The following is a 17,236-nucleotide window of genomic DNA, read 5'->3' as shown; positions in this document are numbered from 1 at the left end:
AGCACTGAGTCTGTTTCTTTCACTATGATAGTGAATTAGAACAGTGATTAGATGATTAGTCAGGAAATGCATGCCTGGACAGAATGTATAGTAGTTGAAAAGCTAAAACCATGTCAGCAAAGTGGCAGATTTGTCAAATACACTTTAAGAAGATGTTTTTTAAACTCTCTACTTCATGTTTGAAAGTACTGAACCAATAAAAAAAGCAAAGTCAAACACACTGACTGCATGGGACTCCTGTTCTCTCCTTCTCAAAAGTCAAGGATGAACGTGTACGAGTCTTTCACTATAGTTGACTGAAGACAAGACAATCTAATTTAAACTCTGAACACCTGAAACTATGCTTTCATCTTACTTTTTCTCCCTATGCAAATAAAGACAGTCCTAAAATTCACTAATGGCCCACAAAAGAGAGAATGTAAAGGATTATGTAGTGGAACTGTGATTCACACTGACACTTGGTAGGAAATGTACAGTTATCTTGAGCTCAGATTTAAATTTACATCCCTCTCAACACATGACAGAACCATAACTGAGAGGAAGGTGAGAAACGGAGTATGATTGACGTCTTGTGTGGGCGTTTGTGATTTCTAAGAATGATAAAAGCAGAAATGTAACATCTGTAAACACCATTATGTTGGACTGGTTTAGTTTCCTGTGTTGTTACAACTGAATTGTTTGAGACACCTCAAAAACTATTTGTGGTAAGGGGAAATTTCTAAATAAAACCACAATTAGTATCTACTAGATTTACAAAAGCAGATGAAATGAGATCAAACTGCTTAAGACATTCTTTGAGACACTGGGCAACCGAATCCCTATAGTACACGTGAGAAGTCACTGCTAGAATGTAGGCCATGGGAATTTCCCAAAACTGAGCTGTGTACAGTATTGTGCAATATGACCATCAAAATCCTCAGTTATGGGATATTACAGTAAACAAACATGGTGAATACACTGCACAACAGAAACTTTTAATCTTATCTGCTGAAAATCAGATATCAAAACAAAAGCTTCTTGAGTGTGAAATGTTCTTTAGCTTTTGCATTACCTACACCAGGAGATTAAGCCATCTGATCAACATGGAAGTCTCAGTTATTCTACTAGATCCCATAATCCTACCCCATACCTAAGCTTAACAGCTACCTTACTAACTATTAATAAGCAGTAATTAGGTATTTATTGAGGTAGAAGTCAAAGTTAATAGTTAGTTAATAGTGAAAATTGGACCTTAAAATAACCTAAAGTGTGTGTGTAACGTATTGTGACCTAATGTTTCTCAAGCAAATACGTATACTGAAATGATTTCTTAAGAATTATGTGACAGTGAGTGTTTAAATTTATGCTGTGAAAAATAAAAAAACAAATATTTGCTAAATAAAGGTTTTTACTTATTTTATCTTTCCATTTATATTTACCATTAGAGTTAGATGCAAAAATCTAAAGAGAAATATAAAACTATGTCTGTCAATATAATAATAAAATAATGAATAATCAACACTTGTTTATGTTGAAGTTCAGCTTCTGACTGGTCAAACTTAAATGTCTCACTCTCAACTACTGCCAAGAAAAAAATAACAGATGCCATAAGAGAGACATAAGAACAGAATGGACAGGGATTACAGTAACTGATGGAACAGGAAAGAGGAAATAGCATGGTTAACCTGTCACATACAGTATGGCCTTATTTCCCATCAGGTTACAGGGTTGTGTAGGAAAATGCAAAGAGCTGCATTAAGTGTCTGAGTCAGATCATCTTAAGTTCAAATAAATATGTGACCCTGGGTCAATTTTCCGAAATTGAGATTTATACATCATCTGAAAGCTGAATAAATAAGCTTTCCATTGATGTATGGTTTGCTAGGACAATATCTGGCCGAGATACAACTATTTGAAAATCTGGAATCTGAGGGTGCAAAAAAATCTAAATACTGAGAAAATCGCCTTTAAAGTTGTCCAAATGAAGTTCTTAGCCATTCATATTACTAATCAAAAATTAAGTTTTGATATATTTACAGTAGGAAATTTACAAAATATCTTCATGGAACATAATATTTACTTAATGTCCTAATGATTTTTGGCATAAAAGAAAAATCAATAATTTTGACCCATACAATGTATTTTTGGCAATTGCTACAAATATACCCCAGCGACTTAAGACTGGTTTTGTGCTCCAGGGTCTTATATGGTAAAAGCCTCCCACATGTTTTCATGATGTAAAGGAACATATTCGTACCTTACCTTGATCTGCAGTGCCTACTAACCCTAAAGTAAGTCTGTCATTGAGTTTCTGTTTGCTGACGATGCAAAGGACAAATCAGATTGTTGACGATCACATGCAACACAAATCCAATGTTTGAACTCCACTTACAACAACCCCTGATCCCCTCTGAGTCTACAAAACACAGGCATTAGCTAGGCTAGGCATTAGATTTTGGGGTTAGCTGGGGCTTGGGCAAGGGAAACATAATCTACCAGTACAGTTTCATGCTTAAAACATTCTAGGCAAACGTATAGATGGGTAGGAGTTGGATTTAGGTCCTCTGGCAATATCCCAAGAGATCCTGAGAGATACTGTGAGTATGTGACCAGGCCAAAAAAAAAAAATAGACCCTGGGTTACTCAGTAAACATCCGATTCACAGCCAACATGTTCCATCACTTATATAGCCTACTGCAGAGCTCCTACAAACCCCACACAAGCAGGTCAATATTTTAAAATCTAACAATAAATGATCAATTTACACTAAATACAACTAAAAATAGCTCAAAACATAGTGACAAACAGCATTATTTAAGGGAGAAATCTTTCTTCATTCCTCATTTTACACAAAAAAAAATGTAAATTAGTATTAACGAATACTCAATAATAGCCTAAAGGCATTTTTTTGACCAGCTGAACACTACTCATTTCATCTTTATAATAGTCAACATAAACCATTACTCGAGGTGAATGAATAGCTGAATATGTCAGAGCTTTATCATTTTGGCATTTACTGTATTATAAAGATCATTCCTTCTTAAGTTCAAAAGTGCCATGATGTTTTTTCATCTTTTATTTGAAAGTGGAGATAATCTTGACGATGAAAGTTCACATACTAACTGGTTTACTTTGGTGTTTACAGCGCCAAAAAAAAGACATTGTACTCCAAAAACATATTACTATAATCATATCATGTTGTTTATTCCAACACATTCTGGAATATGAAATATTGTAGTATGGGATCCCTGTCAATTATACATTACTATTTGCATAATTATTTTAAAAATGTTAGTAGAAAAGATACAAACTGTCACAATGCCATACTGGAAAAGATGCACAGTAAAAAACTCTTAACCGTTACCACATTTCTACCTGATTTAACCCATATAAAAATAAAAATAAAAATAAATAAATAAATTATTATTTTTCAAATAAATTATTATTTAGCAATGCATTAAATTGTTCGAAAGTGATAGTAAAGAGATTTATAATGTTACAAAAGATGTCAGTTTCAAAAAAATGCTATTCTTTTGAAGTTTCTATAGATCAAATAATTCCTAAAAAAAAATATTTCACAAAAATATCAAGCAGCACTGGTTTCAACACTGATAACAATAACTTTTTTTTATCTAAATAAATTAGTGATGTTCATATAAATTAATGTGCTTATACTGATTCAGTAATAGTAGTTTTCGAGTTAATTAGTTGAAATAAATATTTTCAACTTTCAATTGCAGGATCATGCTGCATTTTAACACTTACATGAGAAGTAATGTCTTTTTTAGATGGTGTCTACAGTCCATCTCACATGCATGTCTGATTCAGATCACATCAGGAGCATATTCACACACTGCAAAAACAACTTCTATTTCTGTTCATTAGTAAAAGTCTAGTGTGTTTTGTACAGTACATAATGTTCTTACTCTAGAGACATAGTATAGCAAGAAAGGTTAAGGCTCAATACAGATCAATGCACAATCCAGTGTAAATGGATCTATAGGGAGATATTAGCTCTCTGCAGGGACCTTGATGCTACACCAACCAACACGGATACACAAGGTGACACACTGACTTCACTTCACTTTGAGCAGTGTGGTAAACATCCAAGTGGGTTTTCAGTCCATTTGTAGCCCCCATTGTTTCTGTTTTTCAAAGCAGTGTAGCTTTTCCTGTAACAAGCGACTTTTTTAGCCAGGCAGTTCTACAAAGCTGTGTCATGTCATATTTTATTGTGCATGCAGCTCTACAAACTGAGGTAATAATCAAACATGTGCTCCTATAATGTCCTCTCACTCTCAAATTTGAAAGCATTGGAAAGTCAAAGTCATTTTAGTGAATAAGTTTTTTGTAAAGTTCAAATAAGCGAACTTTAAAAATGAAAAGAAATGAACCACCAATTCAAGCCTCTATATAAACAGTCTCCCAAATCGATATTCATTCAAAAACCCTCACGCTTCAGCTTAGCAAACTAAAGTTTGAAAGTAGCTTCCCCAACACTGCTCTTTACACATGTGATGCCTGCTAAGAGTCAAGAGATTGAGCAAAGAGAGGAAGTGGTGCACTAAAAAACAAAACAAATCCTTTTTCACTGTTCAAAATGGAATGAATAACTGAACACTTACTGAATAGTACCAGAGTATGCTTTGATGCTGTTTTTAAAAAACAGTAACTGAAAAAATTGGCTATATAAGTATGTGTAAACAATAAAGCAAGTAAAAATCCCATTCATTTTCTCCATAGGAAAACTAGATTTTTAAGGATAATTTATAAACCATGCCCATGATTCTGCAAAGAACATCACAGGTACCTCTAATGCCACAGGTTAGAGGCTATATACACATTAATATGCATACATACTTACAATTAGAAGCATTTTCGTTTTTAAACGCTCTCTGTCCAAACTAGTGTTTTAAATGCTTTCCTAAAGTTGCTCGTCAACACTGACACATCTGAAGATGCCTAAATCACCTTACTGCACATCCGTAAAATGTCATAAATCACTGAGATGATACCGAATGACCAGACATAATAAAGTTCTCACAATATTCTTCTGGTACAATCTTTTTTTTAGCTAAATACCCATCACTCACTGGTGTGTCCAGGTCACACTCAAAATCAGCATTCAATGAACGGTTTATAACGCGACTTATTCCACAGAAAAGCAATTGCCAGAAAATATTGCATCTTTGTTATATGTAATATAAAAAGTGTACAAAGTTACATTTATTATTTAATTTCTTTTAACAAATTTAAGTTTTAACATGTATTATTTATATTTTACACTTGCACTCTATTCTATTTCTATTCTTACTTGTCTTCTTTCAAAAAAATGAGATCCTCTGACGCTAACATTCTCTATTCTTTTTCTATACAATCTTCTCGTTTTCTTTTTATTTATTATAAAAAATTACCCTCTAACACTAGCATTCCCTATTCTTTTTCTATACTATCTACTTCTTTTTCTTTTTATTTATGATAAAAAATAAACTGCGTTAGGCTAACAGAGACTTGTCACAGCACTTACATATTATTGTCCTTTTGTTGGTTTTGATTGCTTCTAATGTCCTAATTTGTAAGTCGCTTTGGATAAAAGTGTCTGCTTAGTGACTAAATGTAAATGTAAATATTTAGCAACATTATTAAAGTGATGCCAAAACCTGGAAGACTAATTCATTGTTGGATACCTCAAGTTTTTCAATTCATGAGTAAAATAAGGTCTGTGGTAAACATACTACAAAAGTGAATTTTGAAGCAGTTATTTTTAAAAACGTATGTAAGTAGATAGGAATGTTTGGGGTGTGAGTGTGTGCGGTTAAATGTTGAACATTTTGTTCAAGGTAATGTTCAAGTATCGTCAAGTTATGTTTACCACAGGCTTTATTTTACTCATGAATTGAAAAACCCATTATAAGGAAAATGAATTAGTCTTCTGGATTTTGACCTTGCGACTGCAGCACTCTACGCCAGTACAAGATAGATATGTGTACGATATGAGTCACTTGACTAGACATTTGTTATAATTTTTAAATACATCCATTCTCAAAGTCCACACTACAATGTGAAAACTGTTTTTAAATGTATTCAGAGAATCTTAAAAAGCTCAGTGAACAAAAGGCAAAAATGTAGAGAAAAGATGGATTTTCAAACAAGTCGTTCAGCCACAAAACTACTGACAGTGGCAATCGCTGCTGTTACATTACAGCGTTTAGTGTACATATAGTAGAGGTCAAATGGCTGTTAACTCAAACTATAGGAGTTGTGTTACTCATAATGAATCAGCCTATACTTTGTCTCCATGGAGCACAAGGTGTGGCACCACTGTGTCGCAGCATTTAGTTACATTGGCAACTTAACAGACACATGTCACACTACAGCAGAAAGACAAACATATAGTTGCAAGGGAAAACAGGGAGGTGAGGGCTTGACAAACCTGACAAACACATAAATCATGCCGCTGAAATATATATACACACGCTCTCTTCCTCTTTCACATTTACATGCAGACTCGCACAGACTCACGCAGGATCAACAATCTGCACGAGGTGAATGAAGGGGCAGTGGGAGGCCAGTGAAACGTGATCCACTTCAATCTTTTGGTTACAGTGCTGTCGCTGTAATGAGAAATGGCTTTTTGGGGAGACGCAGGGGTCACGGTCTGACCATGGGGACATTTCCACTGCACCTGTGCCATTCTTTACATAAGCTACCACTCTATACAGTCACTGACACTTCATACGCTTATGGCACACAACGCCGCACATGCATTAAATATACCGAAGCATTCTTGGTAAGCCTTTCTGGGAAAAGGGGTTTGTGCATTTTTGTCTACTGAATGTAGACTGCACAAGGAAATATGAAGTAAACCGAATGTGCACTGCAAAAGTAAACAAGCAAAATGAGGTCATCTGTTGGCAGGCTTACAGAGCTATTTGATGCTGATATTCTGACACCATCTGTGTGCAATGCAGTCAAGAAATTTGATATTTTTCTCTCTACATCAGGCATATGTTCTGATCATGCCATCTGAGAGGCTTTTCTAGCCAAAGGGGATAAAAAAGGAGAATAGCCCTCACATGGCCGATTCACCATCAATAGCGAATGTTTGACATTAGTCACAGTAATAATGTGTGGCTTGATAGAGCAGTAATACATAAGTTACACTACCGTTCAAAATTTGGGGTTGGTAAAATGTATTACGTTTTTGAAAGGAGTCTATTTTGCTCTCCAAGGCTGCATTCATTTGAAATACAGTAAAAACATTAATATTGTGAAATATTACTACAATTTAAAATAACCGTTCTTTATGTTAATATATTTTAAGATGTAATTTATTCATGTGATGGCAAAACTGAATTTTCAGCAGCCATTACTCCAGTCTTCTTGAAAACAGTTACTATTACTATTTTGTGGAAACCATGATATTTTTTTTAAGATTCTTTGATGAATAGAAAGTTCAAAAGAACAGCATTTTTTTAAATGGTAATCTTCTGTAACATCATAAACGTCTTTACTGTCACCTTTGATTAAGTTAATGTGTCCTTGCTGAACAAAATCTTACTGACCCCAAACTTCTGAATGGTAACTTACCCACACTCTCACTATCAAAAGGTAACCAAAATCTAGTATTAGCAGTTTTAACAATCTCAAACCCTGAAAAGGGTGTCCACATGGCCCAGTTCAGTGGGGCCAGTTTTGTTGCTATCATCCATCACACAGTCTGTTCACACTTCTTCCATCTGGAAAATGTTTAGGAACCATTCTTGCCAAAATACTTCACATCACTAAACTGTTTCTTCAAGCAAGCTGTCAAACTACTACATCCTGTCAGGACTCCCATTCCCTTTTACCTCCAGCGGTTTAATATGAAATACAATAGAACGAGACTTTATGCTTACAACAAGCTCACATCTAGTGATATACCAAGACACACAAAGCTCTGCTATAGCCACTCATGACATGCACTCTTAAAGAGACAGTAACTCTCTTAAACTCTGCCATAATATATCATTACCCTTTATATTATAATATATGATATATAGATCTTTAAAAATGGGCACAAACAATTAAATATCCAATATTAAATAAACAAAAAAGGCCAATCAATAATATTGTGCCTAGCTACAGCCTATATTTGGGGTCATTGTTAATCACCAGTGTTTCATATTGGATTTCCTATTGTAGGTCTGAGAATATACCATTTAAATGTCCCTTTCTCTCTCTCTTGTTCTTGCTTTTTATTAGTTGCTTCGTTATACATGCCTCAGAGGAAAGTGAGTACTTCAGTATTGGCTCATTATGCCTGAATGTCTAAATATAATCCAACTGCAAGACAATACGTACATTATGTAGCTGCAAATGCACAGAAATGCAGTCACACATGGCATGATTAATGAGCAGGCATGAGGGGAAGCAATTAATCAATGTAAAATACCTAATGTCCAAGAAACAAAGAAGCACAAAACAACACAACTTCTGTTGTTTTGTGCTATTTTAATTACTTAGCAGAACTCAAAATTCTCTCTGCAACAACTTCCTTCCTCCAGTGACACAGTCAAACTGGCTTCTGCTTTACTAACACTGATACCAACTGTGGGTACTGTGAGATGAGACTGAATAAAACATAGATTTCCAAGAGCAGTTACATAAAACGTACATGAAAAGAAGGTTGTGAAAATAAATCTGGAACCTTTTAAGAAAGAGAATTAACTACCATAAACCCACATGTTTGAGATCTTTTGTATAATGAGAAATTAAGAATCAGGAACCGGGTAAAACCTCAGGATGTTTTTCTGTTACAAAGATTACAGCTAAGAAACAAGTCAGCCATTCATCATTATTAAATGTCTGAGAAATATAAGAAATCATTCATGTTTACATTTATATATCAGCTTAGATTTGTGATTTTGTGATGAATATGGACTATCAGGGTTCTGTTGCCTCCTTGTATTTTACCACTTAGTGTAGTGATGTCCCATAAGTGCTTTATCCCATAAAACACAGCGGCCTCGCATCTTTGATGTCTCATTGTAGCATAACAACATCTCATGGCTGATACGAGTTTACAGTACACTTCTCTCCACCACGTTAACAACTATCATTATCGCATTTTCATAAACTTCCTATAGGAATGGCATCACGTCTTTTTTGCATGCATTTTTGACCTTGAAACTGTTCAAAATGTTGGTCTGCTTATTGTACTCAGGTTATTTTGTTCTCACTGTTATAAAATATAAAGTTAAAATCACAGTGTAAAAAATAAATATATTTCTACATAAAACCACTTTTATTTGTAAATGGACTTTTTGGCCTAACGATTTTGGGATGGACTTTTTGGGAACATTTTGAATTACAGTACTGTATACTACAGTACCAAAAAAGTATACTTTTATTCAGTAAGAATGCATTAAATCGATCAAAGGTGACAGTAAAGACATTTATAATGTTACAAATAAATTTCTATTTCAAATAAATGCTGTTCTTTTGAACTTTCTATTCATCAAAGGATCCTAAAAAAAAGAAGTATTACCGTTTCCACAAAAATATTAATCAGCACAACTGTTTTCAAGACTGTAATACTGGAATAATGGCTGCTTAAAATTCAGCTTTGCCATCACAGGAATAAATTACATTTTAAATGTTAATAATATTTCACAACAGTACTGTTTTACTGTATTTCTGATCAAAGAAATTCAAATGATGTCTAAGACAGATCCTTATTTGTAGTGACCACAAGTGTGTTAATATAATCATTAAGATTTGCTGAGATAATAACTGATGATAGCTGTTCATTAACTCTTGTCTCAAGGTCAGACCTCTGTGGTTTAGGAGGAGACACTGGCCATTAGTGTCCATGGGACCACCACATCCATCTGTCACTGACTTCAATTTAAAAGTCTAATTAGCAGTAACACTGGTGTCCTGTTGTTTGTCAACCAAAAATTGATTAGCGGTGATTGATGGGTCTTATCACAACATTTCTTCAGTAAAACAATATACATGGATATGCATAATACATTTATTCACAGTAATGAATGCTATAAAGGATCTGGGAGAAAATCTGTCTACCGCATAGGAACCAATTACAGCTTCACTCACACAGATTTCAACTAATCCATAATTGCAGAAGCTCATTTTCTAGCTAATAGCGTGAAAAACTGCTAACTGAAAAGAAGAGAATAATAGGTTAAAAGGACTAGCAACGCAAATGCAGCTCTTTACTTTTCAAAGGCAAAAGTCTTTGCATTCAGCACACTGGTTTTGATCAAAACAAAGGCTTTTAAGTGACCAGAAATCAAAATGTTCCAAACTATAAATTCTCACCTTTTTACAATTTGTGATTCAATAAAATATGAGCACAACATAAAGTGGAAATTAAGTGCATGTTTCTTTGGGAGGGGGGGACATGGAACATGGTACATATGGTACATATGACATGGAAAAAATGGTCCCATGGGAAGGTAAGTTGGGAAGCACTAATCTACTGAATAGAGAACTTCAGAGATATGATATTTGTCTGAGCATGCAATACAATAAAATGAAAAGTGAAACTGCAATCTAATGATTACACTAAAATAAGAGAGTAACACTGAAGTAACACTACAGAGAAATTTGTCATGACAATAATGTATCCGCTAACAGAAGGTGAGATAAAACCTGGAAATTCTACCAGCAACTTTTTAGTTACAGTCAAACTTGACAGCATGAATATAAAGTCTAATGAATACAGTTCTGATTACTTGAATTTGCTGTCCAACCTGGAAGTGAGCATCACCCTGGTTTTCTCAACAAAAACCCAACAGGATTTTTTCATTGGATTTTTCCTTTTTGCAGAAAATATGTTCTGTGACTGACAAAAGTTTATGATTTTTACATGTTTTGGTCATCATGATACATTTTCACAAATAAACACAACTTTAAAGAGAAGTGCATGTTTCTTTGGGAGGGGGGGACATGGAACATGGTACATATGGTGCATATGACATGGAAAAAATGGTCCCATGGGAAGGTAAGTTGGGAAGCACTAATCTACTGAATAGAGAACTTCAGAGATATGATATTTGTCTGAGCATGCAATACAATAAAATGAAAAGTGAAACTGCAATCTAATGATTACACTAAAATAAGAGAGTAACACTGAAGTAACACTACAGAGAAATTTGTCATGACAATAATGTATCCGCTAACAGAAGGTGAGATAAAACCTGGAAATTCTACCAGCAACTTTTTAGTTACAGTCAAACTTGACAGCATGAATATAAAGTCTAATGAATACAGTTCTGATTACTTGAATTTGCTGTCCAACCTGGAAGTGAGCATCACCCTGGTTTTCTCAACAAAAACCCAACAGGATTTTTTCATTGGATTTTTCCTTTTTGCAGAAAATATGTTCTGTGACTGACAAAAGTTTATGATTTTTACATGTTTTGGTCATCATGATACATTTTCACAAATAAACACAACTTTAAAGAATGTTGAAACCTAAATATAATCACCATGAGTAAAAAGCTAAATGTAGGCTATAAACGAACTACACCACATCACATGACATTAATATCACCTCAATTAAGCTACCGACAACTATATATATATATTAAAACCTGTCCGGTGTGATGAAGTTTAATGTCCCCAACCATAGATATGTATACGTAGATTCCACCTTTGACGTCAATGCATCCACCATCTTGGAACGGCCAGTGTCATCACTCACAGGAAAAATCAATCAAAGTCTTTCAAGACGCCACACTGCGCACCCTCTCATTGTAAAAAAAACACTGAAGAATTTCCAAAGAAATGGGATAACCTTTCACAGGTGAGAATGTGTTTGTTTTTGTTTTTATATGTATTAACTCAATATTACAAGTTTAAGCTTAATTAAACTATGGTAACTTTTTAATGTCATGTTAGCTAATGCCTTCATCTTGTTGTATTGTGTTAGTTTAGCATAATCACCTGCTGAAGTCTTTTACAGATATACAGTGGGTACGGAAAGTATTCAGACCCCCTTAAATGTTTCACTCTTTGTTATATTGCAGCCATTTGCTAAAATCATTTAAGTTAATTTTTTTTCCTCATTAATGTACACACAGCACCCCATATTGACAGAAAAACACAGAATTGTTGACATTTTTGCAGATTTATTAAAAAAGAAAAACTGAAATATCACATGGTCCACATGGTCACAGGTGGTTTGGTCTCCAGAGATGCTCAATTGGGTTTAAGTCAGGGCTCTGGCTGGGCCTGCATACATGTACATAACTGTGGCTGCAGACACACAGTCAACTTGCTCTTGAGTGTTCACAGACCAGCTTTGACCATTCAGATATGGCGGAAGACGGCTGCTAATGAGGCATCTATGTATATATACCTACTGGCAACCTCTGTAGTTCCATTTAGCCACTTGGAAGCAACAGCTTTTTTTCAAAAAACAAAACAAAAAAACAAAAAAATCAGGGGTGTAATAATGTATTTTATGTCACAGAATAAAATGTGGAAATAACTTGAGCTTGGGTTAACAGACCTTATTTCAGACATTTAAACAAAAACCCATTCAAAAACATATTGCCTTTAGGACAGTGGAACCAGAAGTGCTAAAACTCGTTTCTGTTTTGGGATTTTAGCCCATCCAGTCTGTAAAAATAATAAAATAAAATAAAATAAAATAAAACGTGAACATACAGACAAACCTATTAAAAAATCTGACTTATAAATGGAAGATTCTTCAAAATAGCTTCTGTTAAATACAAAACGTATTAAGTCTAGCATATTAAACCGTATGAAATTGTGCATAACAATGCACTTTATAGTAGGATATTTGTTGTGATCATTTTTTCCAGACCACTACAACACCCAACAGACCCGAAGGCATCAGGCATCAGGCATGATCTGTTTCTACTGTTGTAATCCATGTTCTACACGCTTCAGGCACGTCAAGAAATGCCTGCTAAGCTATAAACGATCACGAAGCTAAATCCGCTCCATATAGAGCACTAAAAATAAAGCACTGTAAATAGAACACAACCAGGGCACCATTTCGTATCGTAAGCTCCAACGACTGTTAAAAAAAACATGCCACAGAAATGCTGAACATGGACGAATAACTCATCCGTACATTCTGTTCAGACAGAACAAGAGCGTGAAGCAGGCACAGCTCCCTCATTTGACCTGCTGCGCGCTCCGGCGGCATATAATGAATGCAGATCGGGACGTCAGCGCTGTTATGCAACTGATCTATTTAACTTCCTCGCTCGTTCTGACCATGAGCGCATAGGGGCGATTCACCCAAAAATGCAGGACACGGGCGCGTTGGGTCACATCGGCCCAAGAGTCGCGCTGAAGCGTGCTTCCCTCCACGTGAAGAGTGTCCTCGGTGTCTGAAGCTGAAACCCGAGGAAGACTGGAGCTGACGGACTATTTATCGCATATGTTTCACAGTCTAGGTTCTTTAAGGACGCGCGTTCCCATCGTGCTGTGAATTATTTAGCCCCTCACGACCAAGATCAGCTCGTGTGCTCCTATTCAGTCCCGTGTTGCACCCGCCAAGGCTGGCACAATTGGGACATTTTGGCTGATGAATAAATCGGCACTTTCAGTGTATGATTCACATACAAAGAAGTCGTCATTTACTCACATTAAAATAAATGAAAAATGATTTCCTGCAAAGCTAATATTATATAAATATTTCATAGGGTTGAATTAATAAAACTATGTTTGAATATTAAAATATGAACAACTGATTTACATATTTCTCTTTTGAGTCCACTTTAGTCCTCTGACTTTTTTAACCCAGACCACCTGAATATTACACCAATATAATATTAATTACTATTATTGTTATTATTAGCTATTTGTTGTTAATATTATGCAATAGTAAAGCCATTATGTGAATATTAAAATCAGCATGAAATTAAAATTCATCTGTTTTCTAAATGCATATTTTAGATCTTATTGTGAACAAATCAGCCATGTATATGTTTCATTTTTCAAAAATGTTTTGACCTTGTAATGTTTAATCAAAATCTCATAACTGGACCTTCCGGTGAAAATGACAGACTTCTCTCTAGTGACGTATGCAGGAGTTCTCCATTCATTTAGTCCACTTAAACTCTGCAACTTTAAAATAATGTGAATAGAATGCACCACACGTTTTAATTACAATGCTCATTATGTCTTGTTAATAGTTTTGCATAAAAGTACGTTCACATTGGCAGCGAATTGCAGTGAAAAAGCAACCTGACATCAGTCATTTTCAGTATCACCTGATGATATCTGGTAGCGACACAATACGTCAAATACCAATGGGAGAGCAGACAGTGACCCACACCCTGATACAGTTAGATACCGCGGCACAGTTGAAACATCTACTAGAAACCAATAGCAAAGCATTTTAATCACTGTCAAACCCCATTCACAATGACAGCAATTAAATCACTGGAGGTCACAGGTGGTTTACTGTTGGTTTCCAATAGGCTTTCAAACAGATCGCTCATATGCATAAAGCTGAGTTCTGCTCTGCCTCTGTTGCTTGTGCTGCCAAAATCAATAACTCTCATTGCAAGTGAATAACATCCAGACACCTCTTCAGTGTGAACGGGTCTTGAGTGTGGCGCCAATCACTGCAGAACTTCTTTACGTATGTGAGTTTGGTTCAGGTTTGTTCACATAATGCTCTACTGAACCAGAAAAAGAAACATAAAAATATATCATATTTAATTTCTCTTCAATTCACTTAAAATTCACTCTATTATATGGCAATGAATAAATACATAACTGAAATCGCAATTAGATTAAACAATCATCAGGTGATTATGTAATAACTGCAAACGATCTGTTGAGGCTTAGCAACAATATCCTGCTAAATTAGTCATTCGTTTATTTGACTTTGTGACAACATCTGTAGATTTATAACTGCTGTAGATGTATATCTTTGCATATTAAACTGACAGTTTTCTTTAAAGGGGCTAATAAATGTAAGACTTACAAAACGTCACTGATAAACGATGAGCTTGTATCACGGTGAACTTACTCCCACAAATAAACCCCTAAAACCCATCATAAGGTAAAAAGCCCACCTACATATACAAATAACATTAGTAAAACCAAGGACAAGTCATTCAACATGCACCTGCAGTACAATGCTCTGTGGAATACTTGAAATATTTCTGGAAAATGACAGTTTCCCAGGGCAACATTGTATAATTGCCCCCTCATGCTTCCCACATAGCTGTTGCTTCTTCTCTATAAATAACTTAATAAAACAAACGTCCATATATATATATATATATATATATATATACACACACACACACACACACACACACACACAGTATACCGTGTATGAAGGTTTGAGCCACACAAAGTTTGTGCCACAGCTGCCCTAAACCAGCAGTACCAAATCATTTTTTGTTTCTGTAATGGTTAATCCACCTGTATGTGTATGCTCTTTAGTCACAGTAGTGTTTCTAATGCTAAATATAATTATTGTTGTTATCCATGAATTTTTGAATGTACTGTTTTACAAGAAAGGCAGAAAAAAATAGTAAAGCACTTTATTTTTTCCTTCAGGTGCCCAATTACAGTCAATAACAACAGAGACTGTGGGAAAGTACATAAAAACCATGGCAGCAAGAATGCCAGCTGCTATTAAAGCCAAAGGAGGCCATACAAAATATTATGTTTTTTGGTTATTATCATATGTGAGCAAAGACTATTTAATTGGTTCAGTTTGTTAGTTGCCTAATAAACGACAATATCATTTTTAGTTTTTGACAGATTCCAAAAATATTTGTGTTTTCTCTTTATTATGACAGGTGGTCTAACAAATTTGTTAAGGACATACAGTGTTAAACTAATTTATTAGACTGTATTTATTGACTGTAACTGGACATCTGAATAAAAAATAACAACAAAGTGCTTTACTATTTGTTTAGCCTTTCTTGTAAAACAGTTACAAATACTACTGTGACTAAAGAGCTTACACATACTGGCGGATTAACCATTACAGAAACATAAATGATTTTGGTAATCACCAATACTGTTATTTTAGGACAGATGTGGCACAAACCTTACATTGTGTGGTGGTTGTCTAATAAATTTGTCTAATAATATACACACACATATATATATATATATATATTAAGAAATGACACTAGGGTGGTGAATTCTCGGGTAGAATTAACAGAAGCCTGCATTTTATTATGGTTGTAGGTCTTAAAGGTCTACACCCCTTACACGAGCCACAAGAACGGGAACTAAGTTAACTAGTCTTCTGCTGTGTATGCTAACCCGAACTTGGTAAGTAGCCCTCACTTGGTGTCCCCTTATGCCGCGTGCAGAGTGCAGAGTCTCAAAACATGCGCAGAAGAGCGATGACGGCGCAGATGTTTTACAACTCTGCGCTTTGGCGCGTAGTGGACACCTCTGAAGTGAGAAGCTCGACACGACAGCTGACCGCATGACAATTACTCACCCACTTCCTTGGGAAGAAAGACAAACTGCTTCCAAAAACCGAAATGGTCCTCTGAAGTCCCACCAGGCTTCTTAACGAGCGGTCTTCGTCGCGAATCGCCTTTCGGTGGGTTGCGATACCCTTTCAAACCGAAAGAACAAGTTAAACTAATAGCCTGTATTCGGAATATATCCACTTAGACACAGTTAGTACATATTTTCTTTGATTATGTGTGAAAACGATTAGGTTTCGCTGCCACAACTGGAAAATGCACGAGCTTTACTATAGTCGCTCCACCCCCTTTACGGTAAGGACGAGCTGATGGTATAGAAGTATGTGATTATATCAAATGCTGCTCTCTACAGGTTCATAGCAGCTTATAACTCTGTGTGAGATGGATGACCCTGTGTGTGAAAGCACTTCCCGAGACAGCTGTGTGGTTGCCAGTGCCCCCACATCTATACATCTGGAGGTCCTTGAATTGTTGTGATCTTGCAGCATGCTAATTCAAACCCATTTTACTGTAGGAAATGCAATATAATGAGATTATATATTACAGAGAAGGCTTATATTTCCCTCTTTGGTGATCAAAAGATAAACCATTCAAATTGAACATATGTATTGTGTAGGACAATGACATAAACTAAAAAAATAAAGAAATAAAAAATACTGTATATAAGTGGTTATTCAAAGATAGGCCTACATCGAAAATGCTATTTGTACATTTGAATTCTATTTGATAATATCCATTTTAATATTAGTTTTTCGAGGACTTAATAAAAAGTCTAAATTTTTCAAATGTTAAAAAAT

General features: G+C 35.2%; 1 pseudogene; it reads right to left on the bottom strand.

Moving 5' to 3' along the window:
• LOC107590409 (thyroid hormone receptor alpha-A-like) overlaps positions 1–16,516 on the bottom strand; it is a 35,564-nt pseudogene extending 19,048 nt beyond the window's left edge.
• Positions 16,517–17,236: the final 720 nt, after the last annotated feature.

Source organism: Sinocyclocheilus grahami, unplaced genomic scaffold, assembly GCF_001515645.1.
Source record: "Sinocyclocheilus grahami isolate Dianchi unplaced genomic scaffold, SAMN03320097.WGS_v1.1 scaffold127.1, whole genome shotgun sequence".
NCBI classification, from domain to species: domain Eukaryota; kingdom Metazoa; phylum Chordata; class Actinopteri; order Cypriniformes; family Cyprinidae; genus Sinocyclocheilus; species Sinocyclocheilus grahami.
Note: the sequence above shows the minus strand (reverse complement) of the source record. Positions and strands in the feature narration are given on the sequence as shown.